The following is a 14,411-nucleotide window of genomic DNA, read 5'->3' as shown; positions in this document are numbered from 1 at the left end:
TGTCTCACTCTTGCAGACCCACTCCCTCAACAGAGACCTTCTGCTGATGGTAGACTGCAAGCTAACGAAAGCTGTTTTTTTTTTTTGCAATGCTTGTTTCCTTTTCTAAACCTCCAGCAGTGTGGAAGGCTGCAAGAAGCTCCTATCCAGTTTATCTCTCCCAATCTTTTCCTTTCCAATGTCATGTATGGTATGGTATGTAAACAGTTCTTTGGTTTTATCTTTTACACTTTGCTTGTGCTGAATATTTTTTTAATTTATGTGTTGCATGCAGTATTTTTTTATTTTGGGAGGGGGAATTAATGTAATATTAGGTTCAAATGTGGTTTCTTTCCACTGGCTTGATTGAATTGCACCAAAGTGTGCCATTGAATAGTCAAAGGGTGAATTATCCAGAGTGAACCAAGCAGGGAAAAACAAATTAATCCGACAAGAGAATGCCTTCTCTCTAAATTGCTTTTACTTCCATATGGAAATGAATATAGTTTCCTCCTTCTTCCAAACAAGTCTACTTTTATTTATACAATATAAATAAAACTTTCCGTGTGAGAAAAACGGAAAAAAAAGAATAGCAACTGTGTGTTTCTATACCACTGTCAGGATGTTTGTTATGTTCCTGTTTCTTGTAAACACTGAAAGAGCTTTTCTGGTCCAGATACAAAGGAGGTAGGCCATTCATTGTTCTAACACCTGCTGCCTTTAAAATGGACATAATTTCCATATGTTATTATCACAATACAGACCAAGAATCTAGACTAGAGGCCAATCCTTATGGTTAATTTGCTAAAACCATTGAGAAACTAGCACCTGTCCTGTTTCTTACATTTTATTGGGACTGGGAAGAGGGGAAACAGCAGGAAAGATTTCCTCCAGTAAAATTATAAAGAACAATGGCTTTGATGCCAATGGTGGCCAGGTTTGAGAAAAAATGATTACAATACATATTTTAATACTGGATTTCTAATGAAATTAAAGCCTGGGGTTGGAGTTGCGTTATAAATTTCTAATTCTAGAGAAACAAAACAATAGTATATAACTCTATAATAATTATCAGGATGTTATTTCCTCAAATCAGCTGCTTCAGAATGATATCATGGTAACTAGTCTAAATATTGAACATTGTTTGGTCTCCCAATACACTAACCTTTACTTGCAATTTGCAATTCAGAATAGAATAGCAACTGTGTGTTTCTATACCACTGTCAGGATGTTATCTATTTATCAATAAATATGAATTATTTTAATGAAAAAGCATTTCATAAAAATATTTTAACAAAAGGCATGTCAGATATTGATCCATACAGAAGCAACCATATACCACTTACCTGTATTCACTGTTTGTGTATTTTTTATATGAGCAGTGCAATTTATTGGATCCAATATAATCCATATAGATAAAGAACTAGTTTAGTGCAGTGGCTAAGGCACCTTACAGGGAGACTTTGAATTCTAGCCCCGATTTAGATACAAAGCTACCTGGGTGACCTGGGACCTGCAAAAAGTGCGTAAAGGTTGGCAAGTTGTGTTTCTAATTATGAATATAATAGAATTATACAGCCTACAAACTTGAAATTTGGCATGTATGTTCCTCTTGGCTTCTTGGTGCTCACTAAGAAAGGATTTTTCTAAATGTCCATCACAGCATTAGTATTTCCTATATTATTATTAACAAGCTCTGATGCTAAGGAGTTCTACTCCCCCTTCCCATCTGTTCCAAATGGAAAACACAAGCAGAGAGGAGTTTCAGTTTCAGTTTCAGTTTCACAGCACCAAGCAGCTTTAGTACAGAACAAGTTAAGCTAAGCCACACCCTTGCTGTCTCCTTGCTCACACAGCAAATACTGTTTCACTTTCCAAACAACAATTCTCTCATACACTGACAGGACGCTAGTGAGATGAATACCAATGGATGCTGGTAGACAGAGTCAGAATTTTTCCCCCTTATTTTCTTCCCCCCAAACTAAGCCTGACCACATAGTTTCGTAGTGAAGTAGGGGTATCAAACAAGTAGCAAATAAGCCTTTGGAGTCTTCCATGCCCATGGAGCCTTATGGAAGGGAAGAGGGCTATTAAATGCAAAAGGCTCAACTGTTAAATATGGCCCACAAATTTTAAAACTATTGGAGGCAGTTTGGCAACTAAAACAAATAGCAGTCATATATTTCAAGAAGCATTCAAAGACACCCCTTTACACAAAAGGGAATTGGGCTGCAGATAGAGCTGCTAAGGAAGCCACTCTACGACATTCAGAATTAATACCTTCCTCATTCCTCATTCCTTGCCCTTTTATACACCAAGGACTGGGCATGAGCCAAGTCAATTGGAGGCAGGGAAGGGGATGATGGATGGAGGAGGGTAGAGAGAGCAAACTTATTCTACCAAATATACCCCTAAGGATTCTTTTATCACAAATACATACTAGTACACATTGGGGGGCAAAAACCCTTGTAGACTTTGTGACATGCCATGCAGTAAGCAAGGGTCACTTTTCCACTGCTTCCCAAGCTGATCTGTGCCAGAAATAATCCAGAAGTTGCCATGTGCCCACCCCAGGAGTCAAACTTAAAGGCAACTAACCGGTGGCCATTTGGGAAATACGGTAGACTTCACTGAATTATCTAGAAAGCAAGTTTTATTATGTTTTGGTACTACTACAGGATGGATTGAGGCTTTTGCTTGCAGGAATACAGTGTTTTCCCAAAAATAAGACCCAGTTTTATATACATTTTTTTGCCACCCAAGAATGTGTAAAGCTTTCTTAATCCTTTGTTCTTAGCACTTTAGCCAGGACCCCTTTTTCTTGGAGTGCTTCAATAAAAAGGAAATCAAAATCTGCACCTTGGACAAATTCAATTCTGATAAAACAATTTTTCAAACTTTTAAAATTTAAAATATTTTGATTAAATTGATATTAACTATTTAACCTACAGAATGAAAAGTTTGAATGCCCTAGTTTTGAAAGTCAATAGAAAATTTATTTCAAATTACAAAATTTATTTCTGTCTTAAAATTGAATTAATAAAATAGAAAAAGTTAGTTTTATACTGGAATTCTTAGAGAACATTCAATCAATATTAGTTCCAATTGCACTAATTGGATAGATGCAATTCAAGAAGTAACTGAGTCATGACTTCCAGTTTGGGCTTTTTCGGCGACGGACCGAAATCGCAATTGTCCACGGTTTTGATCCATGCTCGCCACTGGAGCACCCCGAGCCGCCCGGATTTGGGGCTGAAGCCACCCCATAGAGGTGGTGAAGAAGGGGGAGCCATCAGCAGGGTTGAGGATAGCCGCATCTCTCCTCCTCATCTGGCCATTACTCTCTTTCCCAAAGGCGGTTGCAGCAGTGGTCAGAAATGGCCACCTCAAAGAAGAACCCGACCGGACAAGATTGTGCAGGAGGAAGTTTAAAGGAGAAAGTTTGACTGACTGGGTTGAACGGAGAACATCTATTTAAGGTACCTGGAACCTGAATTTTAAAGACTAATACTGTTCCATATTAGCAGACTTGAAACCATGCATTTCCATTGGTCCGTTTCAACCGCTACCTGATTGGACAGCCAGGGCAGTTATGATTGGTTCACTAAGAGTCTGCTGCGATTGGTCGAAACCAAGCGCGGGAGACTTGAAGCAATGTCATTGGCCGCCAAGCCCCGGCGAGCTCTATAAAAGAGCTGCCGTGGCTGCTATTCTTTTGAGCTTGTTCTAGCCAAAAAATAAAGAGCTGTTGCTACTGAACCGGAGTCTCTCGTCTTTATGAGCCCGATCTTCCGAACTTAACACTGGTGACGAGGATGGGATAGAGAAGACAACGAGACAATCCAGCACGTGGCAAATGGCGCGAAGCAACCATCAAGATGGCCAGCAACGCCATGCCACCCGCTCCCTTTAATCCAGCCACTGAGGACTGGGAGTCCTACATCGACCGGTTTCAGATGTTTTTGGAATGCAGCAACCTGAAAGACGCCAATGGCAACCGGAAACAGGATGTATTCCTATCACACTGCGGGCCCGCCGTGTTTAAAATGGCCATGGGTTTGGCGAAACCTGCAGATGTAAAAACAATGGATTGGGACGACCTCGCACCCATCCTCTGAAACCACTACACTCCGGCCGTGCCCACCCTCATTTGCTGGCACGACTTTTACCAAAGAGACCAGCGCAAGGGTGAAAGCATCAGCAAATTTGTGGCCGATCTAAGGGACTTTGGAGGGTTGTGCGGATTCACTGACCTAGAAGAGGCCATGCGAGACCGGGTCGTCCTCGGCCTAAAAGACCCCACACTACAAATCAAGTTGATGGCAAAGGGCAGTATCTCCCTCGCTGACACCATAGCTGAAGCAATAGCAGCAGAAGCCACCCGCAAATCAGTGGCTCGAATGCGGCGATCAAATGGAACCTACCGCCATCCTGTCAGCGAGACGGCTTCAACACCGGAGAAACACACCACCTCCACCCACCACGGCAACATAGAATCCCCCTCTGACAGTGACTACGAGGAGGAAGAGATCCACTGGCTTCAGTCGGAACGTGATCGATGAGACCGGTGGGGTCGTAAGTCGGGATTCCAATGCGCCGGATGCGGAGGCGATCACCCCCGTTCTGAATGCCATTTTCTTGATGCCATTTGTCGGCATTGCGAGAAGTGGGGGCACATCGCAAAAGTATGCCAAAATAAACGCAACCACAGCCCCCAGCGCCGAGGCAGCAGCCCTAGACGACGAGACGGCACCCCCCCAAAGCATTGGGATCGCCAGACTGACAGTCGATGGAGCCAAGACGGCCGGACCAAACGATTCAATGAGGCGCCGTGGAAAGAAGAGACCCATCAAACAGTTGTCATTGGCCACTCTTCAACTATAGACGCCCGAAAAGTACGCGTAACAGTAAACATCGAAAACCAACCATGCTCCATGGAGGTGGATTCTGGATCCTTCCTCTCCATGGTCTCCTAGCCCACCATCAAGCACACGAACTAAGCGACCAAAAACTGATTCTCAGAGACTACCAGGGAAACCGCATCCCCGTAACCGGCATCGGGCACTTCAAAATCACATTCAAAGGCCGCACCAACATACTGCCACTCACCATCATGGACAAAGACTGCCCCAGCTTGCTCGGACTACAGTGGTTCGAACTGCTAGGGATAGAAATGGCTGGTATCCACCACACAAACGAAGAAGATTGGGAAGCGGCACTTGCCCGGAACTTTCAAGTGGTCTTTGACAACACCTTAGGCAAGTACAAGGGGTCCCCAATCTCCTTCAATCTTAACCCAGATATCGCCCCTATCCGCCTCAAACCGCAGCGAGTGCCATTTGCACTCAAGCCTAAAATAGACGAGCAACTAAATAAGCTCATCGCCCAAGGGGTATTGGAGCTTATTGACCATGCCCGTTGGGAAACACCTATAGTCACCCCAATCAAACCAGATGGCTCCATAAGAATCTGTGGGGACTATAAGGCCCCCCTCAACCATGCCTTGCAGCAAAGTGCCTATCCCGTGCCAGTAGTCCAGCACCTCCTACACTCACTGGGGGGAGGCCGGGTATTTGCAAAGCTCGACCTGGCACAAGCCTATCAGCAGCTGCCAGTCGGTGCAGAAACCGCCGAGGCACAAACGATCGTAACACACTGGGGGGCATTTAAATGCAACCGCCTGCAATTCGGTGTCAGCATAGCGCCTGGGGTTTTCCAAAGCCTCATGGAAAGGATGCTGCAAGGCATAAAGGGAGTAGTGCCGTACTTTGATGATGTATTAGTGGCAGAGGCTAATAAAAAACAACTAGAAAAATGCCTAAGGGCAGTACTCCAAAAATTTAAAGACTCTGGCCTGAAAGTTAAAAAAGAGAAATGCCAACTATGCCCCGAGCGGGTCGAGTTTTTGGGGTACCTCCTAGACAAACACGGAATTCACCCCACCAAGAAAAAACTCAAAGCCATTAAGGAAGCCCCCAGACTGAAAAACAAAGTGGAGCTTCAGGCTTTTTTAGGACTCATTAACTTTTATAATGTTTTCCTACCCCAAAAGGCGACCGTGGCGGAACCTTTGCATAAACTGTTGGACAAAACCGCCTCCTGGACTTGGGGAAAATGGGAGGAAAACACCTTTCAACAGATAAAAAATCTCTTAACTTCCGACGCAGTCCTCATCCAGTATAGTGAAACTCTACCACTAACAATTACATGCGATGCATCACCTTTTGGAGTGGGGGCAATCCTCAGTCATACCTTACCAGATGGAAAAGAGGCACCCATTGCCTTCTTTTCAAGAACCCTGTCCAAGCCAGAAAGAAACTACAGCCAGCTGGACAAGGAAGCCTTAGCGATCATTTCCGGAGTGAAAAGGTTCCACGAATACGTCTACGGTAGGACCTTTTCAATCATTACTAATCATAAACCTCTGCTAGGCATATTGGCGGACAACAAGGCCACCCCAAACATCCTGTCACCTCGCATGACAAGGTGGTCTGAGTTCTTGGCCGCCTATAATTACCAGCTCACACACCGCCCCGGCAAGGACATTTTGCACGCCGATGCCTTAAGCCGTTCACCCCTTCCGGACGTGCAAGACGACCCAGCACCCACCACTCAAGTCCTCCAAATAGAAACCCTACCCAGCCCACTCCTCACCACGTCAGACATTGCCCGCAAAACAAAAAAAGACAGACAGCTGGAGCGAGTCTTGAGCTGGGTAGAACGGGGTTGGCCGGAAAATGACAAAGACGAACGTTTTAAAGCCTTCAGAAACCGGCAAACTGAACTCTTTGCTCAAAAAGGGTGCATACTTTGGGGAGATCGGGTGGTGATACCAGAAACATTACAAACCACAGTACTGGACATGCTGCATGAAGAGCACCCGGGCATTGTCCGGATGAAAGCGCTGGCAAGAAGTTATGCTTGGTGGCCAGGGATGGACAGGCAGATCGAAACATGGGTAGCCGCATGCAACAGTTGCCAACAAACGTGATCCACCCCCCCCCACAGCACCACCCCTGGAATGGGAAACACCCAGAGGCCCCTGGTCGTGAATCCACCTTGATTTCGCCGGCCCCACTCATGGACACACATTTCTGATAATCGTAGATGCCTATTCAAATTGGCTGAAAGTTTGCACTATGAAAAAAACAACCACAGAGGCCGCCGTTGCTAAACTTAACAAATTTTTTGCCACACACGGTTTGCCAGATGTGATAGTGACCGACAATAGGCCACAGTTCACGGCACTGGCATTTGAACAATACCTGGCAGCCCGAGGCATCAGATATGCATTAACGTCGCCTGCTCACCCGGTGGCGAATGGGCGGGCGGAACGAATGGTTCAATTTACAGAAAAAACCATATAAAAAATTGAAGACGGCAATATCCAGGAAAAAATCAATAAAATGCTGCTGATACAACATATCACACCTAACACAACCACTAACAAATGCCCAGTAGAACTACTTATGGGCAGAAGACTCCGCTTGCCACTAGCCGATTGCATCTCACTTATAATCCGGAGAACCCCCCCGGCTCCACTAGCCAACATCGTGCATTCAACATCGGCGACACCGTCTTCGCGAAAAGTTTAACCGGGGACCCTCTCTGGGTACCCGCACGAATCACCCAAATAACCGGCCCCCAGTCATACCGCCTAGAAACAATCGATGGGTGAAGCTGGAAGCGCCACATCAACCAGCTACGGTCAAGGCTAGCCAGCACAGACTTTAACAAAGAAATTAGAGGGGGGGAACCTCAAACATGGAAAAAGAAAAAAATTCAACACAAGCAGAACACCCCCCAGGCAGAAGTCAAACAATAAACCAACCATACTCACTGAATACACAGAGCTGTTGCAGACGGGTGCTTCACCTGAAAGGAGTAGCCGGACAAGCTCGACCAGCCCAGAAAATCCAGGCGGAAGCAGCGGAGCAAACGACTCGACTAGCCCGGGTGAACCAGGTGGGAGTCGCAGCTATAGGCCTGGCTCACCCTTCCAGGCGGTTCCATCGGGTGGTTTGAGAGCGACGCGGAGCCCGTCCGAACCAGCCGACGACCAGAGACTAAATGAAGCGCGCAAGTCAAGTAGGCAGGTGCTGAGACCCGCCTACCTATGCGACTATGTCACCCCGCCCCTTGGACAATACCAAGAGGGGAGGGGTGTTCCATATTAGCAGACTTGAAACCATGCATTCCCATTGGTCCGTTTCAACCGCTACCTGATTGGACAGCCGGGGCAGCTATGATTGGTTCGCTAAGAGTCTGCCACGATTGGTCAAAACCAAGCGCGGGAGACTTGAAGCAATGTCATTGGCCGCCAAGCCCCGGCGACCTCTATAAAAGAGCCACCGTGGCTGCTATTCTTTTGAGCTTGTTCTAGCCGAAAAATAAAGAGCTGTTGTTACTGAACCTGAGTCTCTCGTCTTTATGAGCCCGACCTTCTGAACTTAACAAATACTATTCCTAAAAAAGATTTTAAGCTGCGAAAGAGAAAAGGATAGGAAACAGAATTGGCTTTTTTTCCTCTAACATCGACAGTTTTAACTGACTTGGAACATTAAGAAGAAGAGATTCGAATAAGAAATTGATACTAATCCACTTTGACATTAATAGGCTATTTCTAGCTGAAAATAAAGTGTCAAAGGGATAAAGATTCTTGGATAATTTAAAATTTTTCTTTAAAAAAAGAAAGAAAGCAGCAGAGGGAAAAAGGAAAATAAGAGGGTAGAATCTGGAAAATGGAGGAGGCCACCTGGAACTTAAAAAAAAATTGATAATGGAATTTTAACAAGGCTTGCAAAAGGTACATTGTAGCTGAAACTTTGTTATTAGATAACAAAGCCCCTGGAAAGAGAAAGTGAGAAAAGAAGCAAGAAACAGTTTTGAACAATTGGATGATTCCTGGAACTTTGGATGGAGGATCCTAATGAAATAAAATAAAATCAATTGGGGGTTGTTTAAAATTTTTTAAAATGGCATCACTCCTTGAAGAGTTAAAAGTGAGACTTAAAGAACAAAAAGAAGAAGTACAAGATGAAAGAGGATCTTTTGGCTTCGTATTTCAATTTTTAGAAATGGAGATCTTGAACTATGAAAAACAAGAAACGCTGGCAGAACAAGAAGGGCGGGACAATGAAGAAGCCATCTTTAATGACCAAGCAATTTTAAGCCGGGTAAAAAAGGGAAAGGGGGGAAAGGGAGTTAAAAACTTAAGCACTGAAGCAACAACCAAAAAAAAGAGTAATTTGAAAAGTAATCATAATATCAGGAAGAAGCAGAAGGGAGGATCACAGAAGGGAGAATCAGATAGAAAAGGGAATAAAAAGGGGAGGAAGAAGAAGAGAGGGGAGAGGGAAAGGAAAAGAAGCTACAAAAGACAGAAACAAGATGTAGAGGTACAGGAAAAACGTACAAGAATTAAAGGTATAAAAGATTTAAAAGACACAGAGACAATGGTTAAAATTTAACTTAAGGAGAAGATTCTGCAAGGGTACATGGGACAGCATTTATATTAGAAATAGAAAAGGGTTAGAAAATATGTTAGATGATTAAAGTGATAGAAAACATTTCTATTGATGTGTAGTGGAATATTTGTTTGTAAAGAGAATAAGGCTCTCAATGATTTAAAAAGGAAGTTTTAAAAAAACTGAAAAGAAACATGGAAGATTTTTATCAGCTGACAAGATGAACTTGAATAAGAATAATAACTTTATTGACTACTGTTAATAACTATTGTTTGGTTTTTTATTTAAAGACAGTAATAAGTAAAATATGAAATATAGATGATTAAAGTGAAAGACAACTGATATTACTTGGTAATGTTTGTTAAAAGAAATAGAAATGTAAAAGATTGTTATTAATATTAATGGCAGAGCTGTACTTGAATAGAATAATTATTCCATTTACTATTGTTATACATATACACAGATATATATATACATATGTACTTTTTTCTTTTAAGAATTTAGTGTGTATTTTAAGGGAATGTACCAAGCAGAATTCGATTGAAAATAGGTATGTGTTATAAAATAGAGGTTTAAAAATGAATATTATAACTGTAAAGGTGTAACTTAAATTTTTAGATTTGAAAAAAGATACAAAGGTGTTACACTCCAGTAATTACAGGGGAAAATTTGTTTTATGTGAAAAGATAATATAATATTGTAAACAGGACAGATGAAAGTATAAAAACATTGATTAGAAAGATTTTAAAAATTAGAAAAAGATATGTAATTGAATTAAGGAATGAGATAATTTAAAATACGGCTATAGGAAGTAAAGAAAGGGAAAAGCTATTGAAAAAATTGCAAAAATAGTTATAAGATATGGATTAGAATGTCTAAGATAAATATGTGTTGTGACTTGGAGGTTTGAGCCTGCTCTGTTAGAGGACACAGACTTGGACAATGAGAAAGAGGAGGATTTGGCTCTGAGGTTTGAGCCTGCTTTGTTAGAGAATTTGGAATTGCCTTCCTCCCCAGGACTTTCCTCTTTGGCAAGACCTTCCTCCCTGGTTGTGCCTCAGGTGTCGGCAGATAACCAGGAGGGCGTATCAGAGCCTCTGACTGAGGAATGTTGGTTTGATGCGAGGCAAAGACGCAGGCAAAAGCATGAGATGCAACGCAGAAAGAAAGGACAAATCAGAGAATGAGATGAGGGACTGACACGCCCCACAGGAAATAAAAGTGGGTGTGTTAGCTCTGGGTTCTTGTTCAGGACGTGTTATTTAGTGAGAGAAGCTTCAGAATTATCCTGTGTGTGGCGACAGCTTGTGATTTATGTTCCTGCTTCCTTATCGGACTTGGCAGACAGCTTGCGTGAGACTGCCAAGAATGTTATCGGCTTAAGGAATTTAACCCTGTAATTACCGGACTTGCCTGCTTATTTGTGTTTCAGTTGGAAATTTGGACTTATTACTTTGTTTGTACAGGTGAGACATATGTATTGAGTTTATGTCTGTATGGAGAAGTGATAACCCGGGGCCACGCTGTTCTCAAAATAAGATATTTTATTTGTATGTTTTGTGAAAACTTAAATAAAACTTTTATTTAAAAAAAGAAGTAACTGAGTCATACTAATAGATATCTCCTGCTGTTGCCTTATTTGGGACTGAAATTCATATTGTTAGCATGACCCTGGATTTCTGCTAAATATTAGGGATATATATCACTTCTTCTTCTCAGTATTTAAATCTAACCATATAGCAAGATTCTTCATATAAATGGGCCAAACAATTACTATATAAAACTGCTGAGGTGATTATCAATACATATTGTTTATCAACATTTGAATTTGTTTCTTATTTTGTCAAAGACACAATGATATTCAAGCAATTTAGTAAAAAAAAATAGATTTGAAAATATGTTGTTTCTGATATTATTATTAGCTTTTCTCTTTGAGTAATTATAAATAGAATTATTCTTTCTCTAATAGAATGTATTATGTATCAAAGTTGTATGTTACCTTCTCTCATATTTAATTTGTTTTTGGATTCATTTCTTATTACACATAATACTTCCTAATATGGTATAGAGGACAGGAACCAAACCAAAATTGTTATTGTGTCTTTAATTTTTTTTTAAAAAACAAACAAACATACACGTACAAAACATAAAAACATAAAACCATCTTCCATTTTACATACATACAGTGTATCAGTTGGTTACATATCTTTTGTGCTATCCTTTTGTAGTCATTTACTCACTTACTTATATCAGTCTTCACACTGTCGAACTAACATATGCTTATATATTTATTAGTTATTAACCATCCATGATTAAACTATTTATTCCATCGTTTTATACGAGTTGTTCCAAGTTTTATCTTAAAATTTGTGTTATACTTTCAACCAGTGAATATATATATATATATATTATGTTTTATATCAGTCTATTAAATTTCTGTCACAAAATTATCTAGTCTATTACATTACCATGCCTTTTTATTCAACCATTGATAAAACAAATCCTATATCATATAAAATTGCTTGTTTTCTTGTCCTCTTAATTTCAAAAGTCAGTTTACTCATTTCAGCGTAGTCCATAATTTTTTGATAACTTCATCCTGCATAGGTATTTTGTCATTTTTCCAGATCTTCGCAAATACAATTCTAGCCGCTGTTAAAACGTTTACAATCAAATATTTCAATTTATTGTATATATCCGGTATGACTCCCAATAAAAAGATCTCTGGTTTAAAGTCTGTATGTTGTTTTATCATTTTTTCCAACCATCTGTGGATTTTAGTCCAATATTTCTTTGCGTCCGAACATGTCCACCACATATGGTAATATGAACCAGGTATCTGATGACATTTCCAGCATTTATCCAATTTATTCTTGAACATTCTTGCAAGTCTCGTCAGGGGTAAGTGCCACCTGTAAAACATCTTATACAAATTTTCTTTATGTTGACATTGTCATTTTATAATTTTGAGACCACATTTTTTTCCATTTTTCTAAATCAATCCCATATCCAAAATTTTTGCCCCAAGCAATCATAATTTCTTTGACTTGTTCCTCCTCCAATTTAAATTCTAATAGATGTCCATAAAGTTTTTTAATTAACTTTTCATCAGTACCCATCAAAATTATATCTAAATCAGTCAACTTGTCATAAATACCTTCTGCCTTAGAGTCTTAATCAAACCTAGTTTGTATTTGCAAATATGAAAACCAATTCATTTTTACACCTTGTTCTTCCAAGACCTGCATAGATTTAAGTTCACCCTTTTCATTCAATATCTCCCCATATCTAACTGTTTGTTCCTTTTTATATATTATTGGATAAGAAAAAGCTTCAATAGTTGATATCCATGTTGGAATTTTTAAGTAATATTGTCTTTTTATCTTCTCCCAGTTCAAAAACAATGCCTCATGAATATAATGTCTTTTAAAATATCCCTGTGTTTTAGCTTCCTCATACCAGAGAAAGGCATGCCATCTCAGCAGCAAGTCATGGCCTTCTAAAGTCAATAATCTACTGTTCCTTAGTGTTATCCATTCCACATCAAACCACATCAAACTTGTCTCCTGGTAATATAGCTCCCAATTGGGCAAGGCAAACCCTCCTCTTATTCTTGCATCTTGTAACAGTTTTAATTTTATTCTTGCTTTTTCACCCTGCCAAATATATTTCAACACAATTCTATTTAAATCTTCAAAAAACTCTTTCCCTAATCGAATAGGAACTGTCTGGAATAAATATAAAACTCTAGGCAATATATTCATCTTAATTGTGGATATTCTCCCAATCAATGATAGTTGCAATTTTTCCCATTTCATTAAATCTGTCGCAATCTGCTGTTTGAGTTTAACATAGTTATCTTCCTTCAACGTACTACATCTTGGTGTAATATGAATCCCTAAATATTTAACCTTGTTCGTGACGTGTATTTTTAAAATTTCTTCCAACTCATTCTTTCGTCTTGCTAACATATTCTTTGTTAATATCTTTGTTTTGTCTTTGTTTATTCTCAAACCTGATACTTTTCCATATTCTTCTATTTTTTTCTATTAATTTGGGTGCTGTTTCCAATGGGTCTTCTAATATAAATACCAGATCATCTGCAAAAGCTTGCAATTTATACTCCTCCTTTTTAATTTTCATTCCTTTTATTTCTTTTTTTTCTCTGATATTCCTATTCAAGACTTCCAATGTTAACATATACAGCAGAGGTGACAATGGACAGCCTTGCCTTGTCCCTTTTCTTATATCTATGGATTCTGTTAATTCTCCATTCACGATCACCTTTGAAGTTTGTTCATGGTATATTGTTTCAATGGCTTGGATAAATTTCTTACCAAAGCCCATTTGTATCAATTACAGTAAAATAAATCGCCAACTCACATTGTCAAAGACTTTTTGAGCATCTAGAAACATCAAGGCCATTTGCTTCTCAAGGTGTGCTTCATAATATTCCAGAGTATCCAAAATGATTCTCTCATTGTCTTTGATTTGTCTCTTTGGCAGAAATCCATTTTGATCAGTATGAATAAAACTATTTAAGTATCATTTTAGTCTTTCTGCCAAAATTGAAGCAAAGATTTTATAGTCTGAGTTCAATAAAGATATAGGTCTATAATTTTTAACTTGCTATAGGTCTGTACCTTCCTTTGGTATAAGTGTAATGTATGCTTCTGACCATGTTTTTGGTATTATTTTTTTTAACATAACTTCATTCATTACTTCCTGAAAAGTCTTGTAAAATTCCACTGGCAAACCATCTGAACCTGGTACTTTCCCAGTATTTTGTTTTTTTAAGGCTTCTGTTAATTCTATCATTGTTATACTTCCTTCTAACATTGTCTCAATGTTTTTGGGTATCTGAGGTAGGTTCACTTTCTGAAGATATTGTTTAACTTTTTCTTCTTGAATATTCTCTTGAAACTAGTTTTCCGTACTAGTCTTGTATAATTTTTTTTCTTCTCC

General features: G+C 39.9%; 1 protein-coding gene across 1 annotated transcript in view; it reads right to left on the bottom strand.

The window, feature by feature from the left end:
• DRC11 (dynein regulatory complex subunit 11) overlaps positions 1 to 14,411 on the bottom strand; it is a 119,274-nt gene that overhangs the window by 96,589 nt on the left and 8,274 nt on the right. The gene's annotated exons all lie outside the window — the stretch shown is intronic.

Source organism: Pseudonaja textilis, chromosome 1 (assembly GCF_049901715.1).
Source record: "Pseudonaja textilis isolate UNSWEBS1 chromosome 1, rPseTex1.2, whole genome shotgun sequence".
Lineage (NCBI taxonomy): Eukaryota > Metazoa > Chordata > Lepidosauria > Squamata > Elapidae > Pseudonaja > Pseudonaja textilis.
This window is presented reverse-complemented; position numbering and strand designations above follow the sequence as displayed.